Here is an 8,543-nt window from a genome sequence, read left to right as displayed (position 1 = left end):
TTGAACCGCCAGCCTTCTGGTTAGCAGTCAAGTGCTTTAGCCACTATGCTACCAGAGCTCCTAAAGAATAAATAGGTAAACTGAAATAAAAGTGGAGAGGTGAATTAAAAAACTTGTGCCATTGCCATTGACTAATGTATTTGCTTCTATTTATAAGATAGGGAATTATTTCATTAGTAAGTTGTTAGAATTCTAGCAACACTGACCATTTAGAATAGAGTAAGGGCAAAGAATATTTAGGATGTAAAAATGTAGAAAATATAGAACATAGGAAAAAGCTTCTGGAAATGAAGAGAATACATACATATATACATGCATTTACACAAACACCTGCTGGATAATATATAGATCAATTGTGAAATTGTACTTAGAGAAGAGTGTACTGATTTAATATTATATATAATACTAAGTTTACTATCTTAACTAGCTTGTTATGTGTTTTCTAAGCAGTATTAATTTAGCCTTGAATTCTCAGAGCTGGGAATTCAATTTACAAAAGCAGCATCTAGGAGATCATATAGTGAAAGGGCAGTGGTCCTATATACCTCAGTAGGACCTGAAGGCACCATGATATTATAGTGAATTTCTATAAATTATATCCACCATATTGTTTAAAGAAGCAGGGAAGCACATTATTATTTAAAAATTGCCATCAAAATTCATCAACTTTAGAAACTTTTGTGTGTGTGTGTGTGTGTGTGTGCTATCAATAGAGAAAAACCAGAGGGAGAAGAAAAGTCAGGGATAGGAGGAGTATATGGAATGTGTGGCTAATTGCCTCCATGAACACCTGCCCTTTTGCCACGAGACCAGAAGAACTGGATGGTGCCTGGCTACCCTTATTGAATATTTTGATAAAAGTTTTTCTAGAAGAATCCTGATCCAAAGGGGGAAAATGCAGCACAGAATTTCAAATTCTCATGGAATCCAGACTTGCTGGAGCCACGGAGGCTGGATGAACCTCTGAAACTATTGCCCTGACATACTCTTGAAACCTTAAAGTAGAAATATCCACTGAAATCTTAAAACCAGACAACTAGTAAAGAATGCCTGCCTTGGGCATTGTGCTCATTTAAGATCTATCTATTTGAGATCAAACTGACAATAGCAGCCCAAAAGATTAGCTAGGAAACTTAAGGGACAGTGAGTTTATGTTAATGAGGAGGGAACAACTCAGAAAAGGAGGGAGGGCGAGATTGGTTGCACAACTCAGAGAATGTAATCGATGTCAATCAGTTGCACATATAGAAATTTGAATTGGTATATGTTCTGCTATGTATATTCTCAACAACAACAACAAATAAATAAATTTTATGTTTTAAAAAAGGGGTAAACCTGAGCTATATGGACAGCCATCATTCCTGATGCCCAAGTGTGTTACTAGACCCTTCAGTCTTCCTGTTTCTTCCTTTAATGGAAGGATAATGTTGTCATTCTGTTTCTTTTCTTCTTAGTCCTCAGAGTAGTACTGTGTGTTCTGGAACAAATTCTGTTGTATGACAAATCCAACTTTGAAAATTATTATGTGTTTAGTAAGCCTAAGTATTAAAGACTAATAATTTGACATTTTGACTTTTCAATACTTCTATTTGAATGTCTGTTTCCTTTGGATTAAATTCTTCATGTGGGTGAGTGGGTGGATCAGAGGCACTCTTTTCTTTAAGCTTTTCACTTTGAGCTTCCACAGAGAAATTATGATATGGTGCTTAAAAGAAATGACCTCAGCCATTTCTTCAAAAGGGAGTTTAAAAAAGGATGCGAGCCTAGCACTCCAGTCTCGGCATGCTCATGGAAAATGCAGGGTTTGCTATCTCCTCACATTAGATTTAGCTCCCCTCGGGTGGACTATTACATGAGCATCTCACATATCAAACGTGCGGCATGTCTGCCCACTGGCTACATCAGAAATAAAACAGAGAAGATGTACCACTGAAGTAGTGGTATGTGTTTAAATTCTAGACATCTACCCCTAAATTCCAAATGACTTTGAAACCATACTTTAGTTATAAAATAAACTCTTTCTTAGCCCTTCTTGTGATGTATGGTCTCCTAGAATGATTGGCTGGCTCTTGTGTTAAGGGTGTATGCAATCAAATACATAAATAAATAAAATATGCAAGGCATGGAATAATTGAAGTTTGGAAAACATGGATAAACTCACTAGGAGATTGAGGGCTGTTTGTAATAAAGTGTCATTCCATGTGAACTTGAGGTGCATATTGTGGCCCATTATAAATCAATGAAAGCTCCTGTAAATTATGCCTGGGTGGATGGAATAGAATATACATGCCTGGACATTATTTCATGGAATCTTTGTAATGCAGGCAAAATTCAACTGGTGCTCAGATGAGCCCACTCTGTGAACTGCTGATACAACACTATGGTTAGTTTATGCTACCGTTTTATTTCCTATACTCTAAGTCACATAAGATTTTTTTTTTATAGTGGGAGGAAAGTGAATTAGTCATAAATACAACCACCTCCAACCCCCAAAGTGACCATACAGAAATTTCATCTTGAGCAGAGAGAACCTCTATTGCCTTGAGAAATTCTAGTGAGCAGGAAAATGTCATGCATGACTGTAGTGGCACTCTGGGTATTAATTCTGAGAGGCGAGCCTTAAGATTATAGCCAAGAGCACTTCTGGTTTGAAATGAGTCCTGTGAAAACAAAACAAAGCACCTCCCAACTGAGTCTAGCCAAACATTACACCCCCTTCTTTTCTTGGCACAACACATAATCAGTTTGCTTGGAATTTTCTATTTTCAGCATGTCTCATTTTGGGGTAAACCCAATTTACCAGCTACCCCCAAAATCAGGCTTCTAAACATATTTCATTGGTAAGAGTCCACTAATGCATAAATTGTGCATGTTGCTTTATGTTGCCATGGTGAAAAGGAAATTAAATTGTGAAACACTGGTGCTATAAATAAAATACCTTTCTCCTTAAGATCACTCTTTGTGCAATAAGCCCAGTAGTTTCGGCATGCATGCAGAAATCAAGCCTTTCGTAAAATATATCTTTTAAGCCAATGTAAAATTCTAAGAACAGGAAGAACAACGGACAAATTCTAAACACTAGTGGGCAAGGATTGAGTCCATGTAATTCTTTTTTTATGCTGTCTAGAGCAATGATGCTTAGAATGTGCCTTTGCATAATGAGCTTGATATTGCAAGTCCCAAGGCCTCAGTGTGGTAATCTGAAGGAGAGAAAGGTGTTGGAAACATTGTGTTTTCTTCCCCGATTCCCGGTGACAATTCCTGTGTATAACTGTTAATGATCTGGCTCGCATCTCTGCTGCCTGGAATACAGAGCTGTTGTAACTTCTCTCATGGAGTTTGCAGGTATGTTGTAAAGACAAATTAGTTAATGTTTGCAGGGTGCTACCTCAGTGATTTGTGGCAGAGTGCAGGGAGTGGAGCATCATTTGTTACTTTTGTGGTTGGATTTTGTCCTATCAAACTCCTCAAAAGGAAAAGGTGAATAGGGAAGGGGGTGTGAACTGCAGGGTGGTGTGCTCTGCCAGGGCTGCCCGTGGGAGTCATTCCTGCAAGACTTAAATGGTTTCAGTCCCTTTTAAAAATCAGAGTTGATTTTTCTTCTCAGTGGCAGGTGTGAAGATAATGTGAATCTCCTAAGGCTTTCCAGATGGTGTTAAACTCAACCTGCTTTATGTTCTCACTTAGGTATTGGAACCTCATACTCAAACCTGTACCTTCAAATAGAAAAGTAACAGGGAGGCTTCAAAATAGTGCCTCATCTTGTGGGTAGCTGGCTGGGTCCTGCTGGGCCCGTCAGTCTGGTGGTCTTTGCGAGGCTTGCCATAGCATTTAGTGAGACCACTATCTGGTTCTGTTTGTTTGTTTATTTGTTTTAAATCTTACCCACTGAGCTGTGACATTGGAATTGAAAGATTGTGTGTTTTTGCAATCTCTGCAACTTCATCACAGTCTAAGAAGAGGTTTACTTAGGGAAGACAGAGTCAGCGCTGGAGGATGGTTTTCACCTTAACAGCAGAATCTAGCTATCAGGCAGCACTTAGGTTTTTCTTTTTTTGAAAAACAGAAATCTTTCTTCTGTTAGGTTTTTATTATCAGTACACACATATATTCTTTAGATTTATAGCACTCACCCTGGGCATGAGTTACTTTTTACCACTTTACCAGAAAACAAGCAAAGATGAGAATGACAGGCAGTGTGGCACAATGGACAGGATGTGGGCTTTGAAGGTAGATCAGACTGAGTTGGTCTCACTCTGCCACCAGAAGATGGCCTTGGGCAAGTTCCTACACCTCTCTTAGCCTTTTTTTTCTCACCTCTAAAATGAATGACCAATCAATAGACGCTGGTCTTAAGCTAATGTTGATTATTACTTTGAGTGGAAATGAGAATTAAATGAAATATCATTGAAAGTGGTACATTGAGAGTCTGGCACATAGATAGATACTCTATGCATGGTGGCTATTACTACTACAGTGAGTAAATAAGCTTCATATATACTTTGTTTAATTATCATCTTTCAGGGATGGTAAGGAATATATATACATGCAAGGACAATGTTACTCTAATAATATATATGAATGATGGGTTGCTTTCAGGGCATTGGTGGTCCAGTGGTAGAATTTTCACCTATGGGGGATACCCAGGTTCAATTCCTGGCCAATACACCTCGTGCACAGCCACCACCCGTTTCTCAGTGGTGGATTGTGTGTTGCTATGATGCTGGGGAAATTTCAGTGGAGCTTCTAGACTAAGACAGATTAAGAAGAAAGACCTAGTGATCTACTTCTGAAAAAACCAGCCAATGAAAACCTTATGGATCATAAAGGTCTGATCTATAACCGATCATGGGAATGGTGCAGGACCAGGCAATGTTCCATTCAATTGTGCATGGGGTCGCCATGCACTGGGAGACAACCCAATTGCAGCTAACAATGGATTGCTTTAATCCCAATATAATGAGCTGATATAGAAAGAATAACAAAGTGCCTTCAGATAAAGTCAACTTTATATGTACACATGTATGACTCTAACATAATCATAAATCTCAGCAGTTTCAGTAAGAAAACTAACCGCCAGACTGTGTTTGCTCTTTAATACATTTGTTCAGAAAGCAAACTCCAAGCGCATGACAGAGACAATATAATAAACATCCTTGGGGTTTCAAACCATTAGTGTACAATTTCAGGCAATTTTCACTGAAGGCAGGATTCATAGGCATCTCCCTGGGGAGAGAACACTGAGTCTAAGAAGGAAGGATGGAAAGTTGCGTTTAGTGACTTTTTGAAAGATTGAAGCATTATAGATTTGATTTCTAAGTAGATTTTAAAGCTAGCCTTGGCATTTCCATCCTCTGCCCTACTTCCAATCTGTGAGCAAGCATTTGGAGGAAGGTCTTGTTTGGCATATTTTGTTTTCCCTCCGAGTAGGAAAGATCTTATTTTTTATCTTATGCCTTGGCCTCTTGACTGACTTAAGATCCTGGCAAACATCCACTATTTTATTGAAAGAAATTTTAGGCTCTGCAGGTAATTCTCCTTAGAGCATGCTCTAATAGCTCTCTTGGTTTGAGTTGACTAGAAAGAAATGCGATCCAGAGAAAATGGTAGCCCTGGATCTCTGTGAATTCTTGCCTTACTGGCACTTAAAATAATTTTGTTGTTGTTGTGGCATGTTTTCTGGTATACTCCTTTTTTACTCAGAGCAATTTAGTAGCTTTTTAGCAAACACCTGCTTAATTTTAATTTAAGATAATGTCTAAAACTTGTCCCCAAAATCTTGCAAATGCGAAAACGTCATAGAAGGCTGTCAACCTTTCTGATACTGATTGAAAGACACTCTTTTTTTTAAGTTCAGTTGAAATAGCTACTTTTCCCAGTTTTGTAGACTATGGATTTAGTCAACTAAGCCAAAAGAGATTTTGTTTTTTTCCATCCTCTTAGGCAGTAGTTTTTAATTAGTGGTAATTTGCCCTCCCCTATCCCCCCCAAATCTCAGGGCAAATGTCTGGAGACTTTTTCTTATTGTCACAACTGGAGGGAGGGTAATGCTACCGGCATCTAGTGGGTAGAGACCAGGGATGTGGCGAACATCCTACAATGCACACAACAGCCCCCTGCAGGAATTATCTGGCCCAAAATGTCAGCAGTGACTCGCTGAGAAGCCCTGCTCTAGAACAGAGATTTCCAATGTCTGCACATAAGGATCACCTGCGGGATTTTCAAAATCCTGATGCCCAGGCACAGCCCAGACCAATTGAAATAGAGTCTCCTGGGGTAGGACCAACTTCATGATTTGTGGGGCCAACTGCAAAGTGAATATGCAGGGTCTTTTGTTAAAAAAATAAAATTAAGAATTTCAAGATAATGGCAAGCAGAGCGTTAAACCAAGTGTAGGGCCTGCTAGATGTACACAGATTGTACACTCTTGAAGCCAATACTGCTCTGGGGGAGGATCCGGGCATCAATAGTTTAAAAAAAATTCTCCAGGTGATTTGAACATGCAGCCAGTGTTCTGCTCACTAATCTCTAGCATTATTGCCTCTACCCTGCCTATGGCATTGTTGTAGGAATGTATTGGCCCCTATGTGACTCATCTCTGTATTTGGAAACAGAGCTTTAAAATGAGTAGATACTGAATGAATATGCCTGGATAAAGCACAATAATATTGTTTTGTTATCATCTATTATAAGACCTTAGACTTGTCTAGGACATCTTAACCCACCAGCCACTCCTCAGAAGGAAGACTGGGCAATCTACTTCTGTAGAGGTACCATCTCGGAAACCCAAGGAAGAGTCACTATGAGTTGGATACGACTCGATGGCTGTGAGTTTTTGAGGACATCTTAGTTTTCCAGTGGGTTTCAGCAATATTTTGTTTGCTCTTCACATCAATCCTGTGGTTACAGGGCAGGTGTTAGGACACTGCTTTGTAAATGATACAGGCTCACAGAGGGTAAAATACCCCAAGTCAAACTCCTGTTAGTAGCAGGACAGGGTCTTGAACCAAGTTTCTTGATTCCCAGGCCAGTTTGGTTTCCACATGCTACAGGAACTTCCTTTCCTTTACAAAAGGTTTCCAAAGTGTGGTGTCTATTCACACTGGTGGCATGTGGCATGTTAGTGGGAGAGAGAGTGAACTTTTAACAATGTTTATTTATGTATTAGGAAAAAAAATAAGCTAGCACATCAAGCCTATGGCTTGTATTACTGCGGCAGAAAAGGACTGGAGTTTTAAAACTGAGTTGATTTAAAGAAAAAATACTAAGTAAAAATAGATATGTCACAGTTTGTGAACTCTATATTCAAATGACTGAACTATGAGAAAAGTTCTAAATTTTTCTAATTTATAATGAGGCTATAAAGGAGCTCTGATGGCATAGTGCCAAAGGCACTTGACTGCTAACCAGAAGGCTGGCAGTTCAAACCCACCAGCCATTCCTCAGAAGGAAGGTTGAGCAATCTACTTCTGTAGTGATACTGCCTTGGGAATGAAAGGAGAGGTCGCTGTGAGTTGGATCCAGCTCAACGGCAGTGGGTTTTTTTTTTTTTTTTTTTGCATGATGAAAGAATATTGTGACTGGAAAGCACTTAAAATTATTATCATTATTCTGCTTCCACCTCTTGACACTTGCTCCAAGTGTATCCCTCCATTTTTCTCCAAATGGAGCCTTGGCATGTTACTGGACTCAGAGAGACTGCTTGACCTTCCAAAAGACCTTCCATGGATGAAAGAAAAGAATATATAATGTGAAATCTATACATTTCCTATTTCTGGCTTAGTCTTCCTCCTCATTATTTGTATATCAAATTCTATGATGAATTCCCAAATTATTTGGAACAAGCGATTAAGAACTTTATAATAACAAATCCATTCTCAAATCATCCAGAGTATATTAAAAGTACAGTCTTTCACATTAGTACAGTGGAATTCTTTGCATCCATTAAATATGATGAAGGACATATACATTCATTGACATATAAAGACATCTGTATGAAATGAGAAAAGCATGTTTCAGAAGCATACAGTGATATATATATGTATATATATAAATATAAATATAAATAAATAAATATATATATATATATATATGTGTGTGTGTGTGTGTGTGTGTATGAAAGAAAAAGAGAAGTCAGTAACTCTAGAATGATTGACCCACCACATGTTTCTAGTGGTATTCCCAGGGTGATGGGATTGGGTTCATTTATCTTAGTTTGAGCTTACCTATCTTTTCTAATTTTTCTATAATGAACCTAGATTACATACTCAAGCAAAAAGTAAAATTAAAAAAAAAAAATACTTATACACAAAATATGCAAATTCTCCTATAGTCAGACACTATTTCCCTGAGATCATCAGACACATGATCTATACGAGTGCTGAGATGGTAAATTCATGAGGAACACAAACAGAGCTATGGATATGAAAACCCCTTGTAAAGTGTGAAACTCTGTACACATGAAAGGTATTTGAGCTGAAGCCAGGAGAGCTGAAGACTAGGACATATGCTGAGCAGCAGGGGCTTCATGGGTGCTGGTAGTT

The 8,543-nt window shown here is 38.5% G+C and overlaps 1 protein-coding gene across 1 annotated transcript in view; it reads right to left on the bottom strand.

Moving 5' to 3' along the window:
- MINDY4B (MINDY family member 4B) overlaps window positions 1-8,543 on the bottom strand; it is a 56,013-nt gene that overhangs the window by 15,312 nt on the left and 32,158 nt on the right. The gene's annotated exons all lie outside the window — the stretch shown is intronic.

This window comes from Orycteropus afer, unplaced genomic scaffold, assembly GCF_000298275.1.
Source record: "Orycteropus afer afer isolate SDZICR_OR568_19922 unplaced genomic scaffold, OryAfe1.0 scaffold00066, whole genome shotgun sequence".
Lineage (NCBI taxonomy): Eukaryota > Metazoa > Chordata > Mammalia > Tubulidentata > Orycteropodidae > Orycteropus > Orycteropus afer.
The sequence above is the reverse complement of the archived record's forward strand: the minus strand, read 5'-3'. Positions and strand labels throughout refer to the sequence as shown.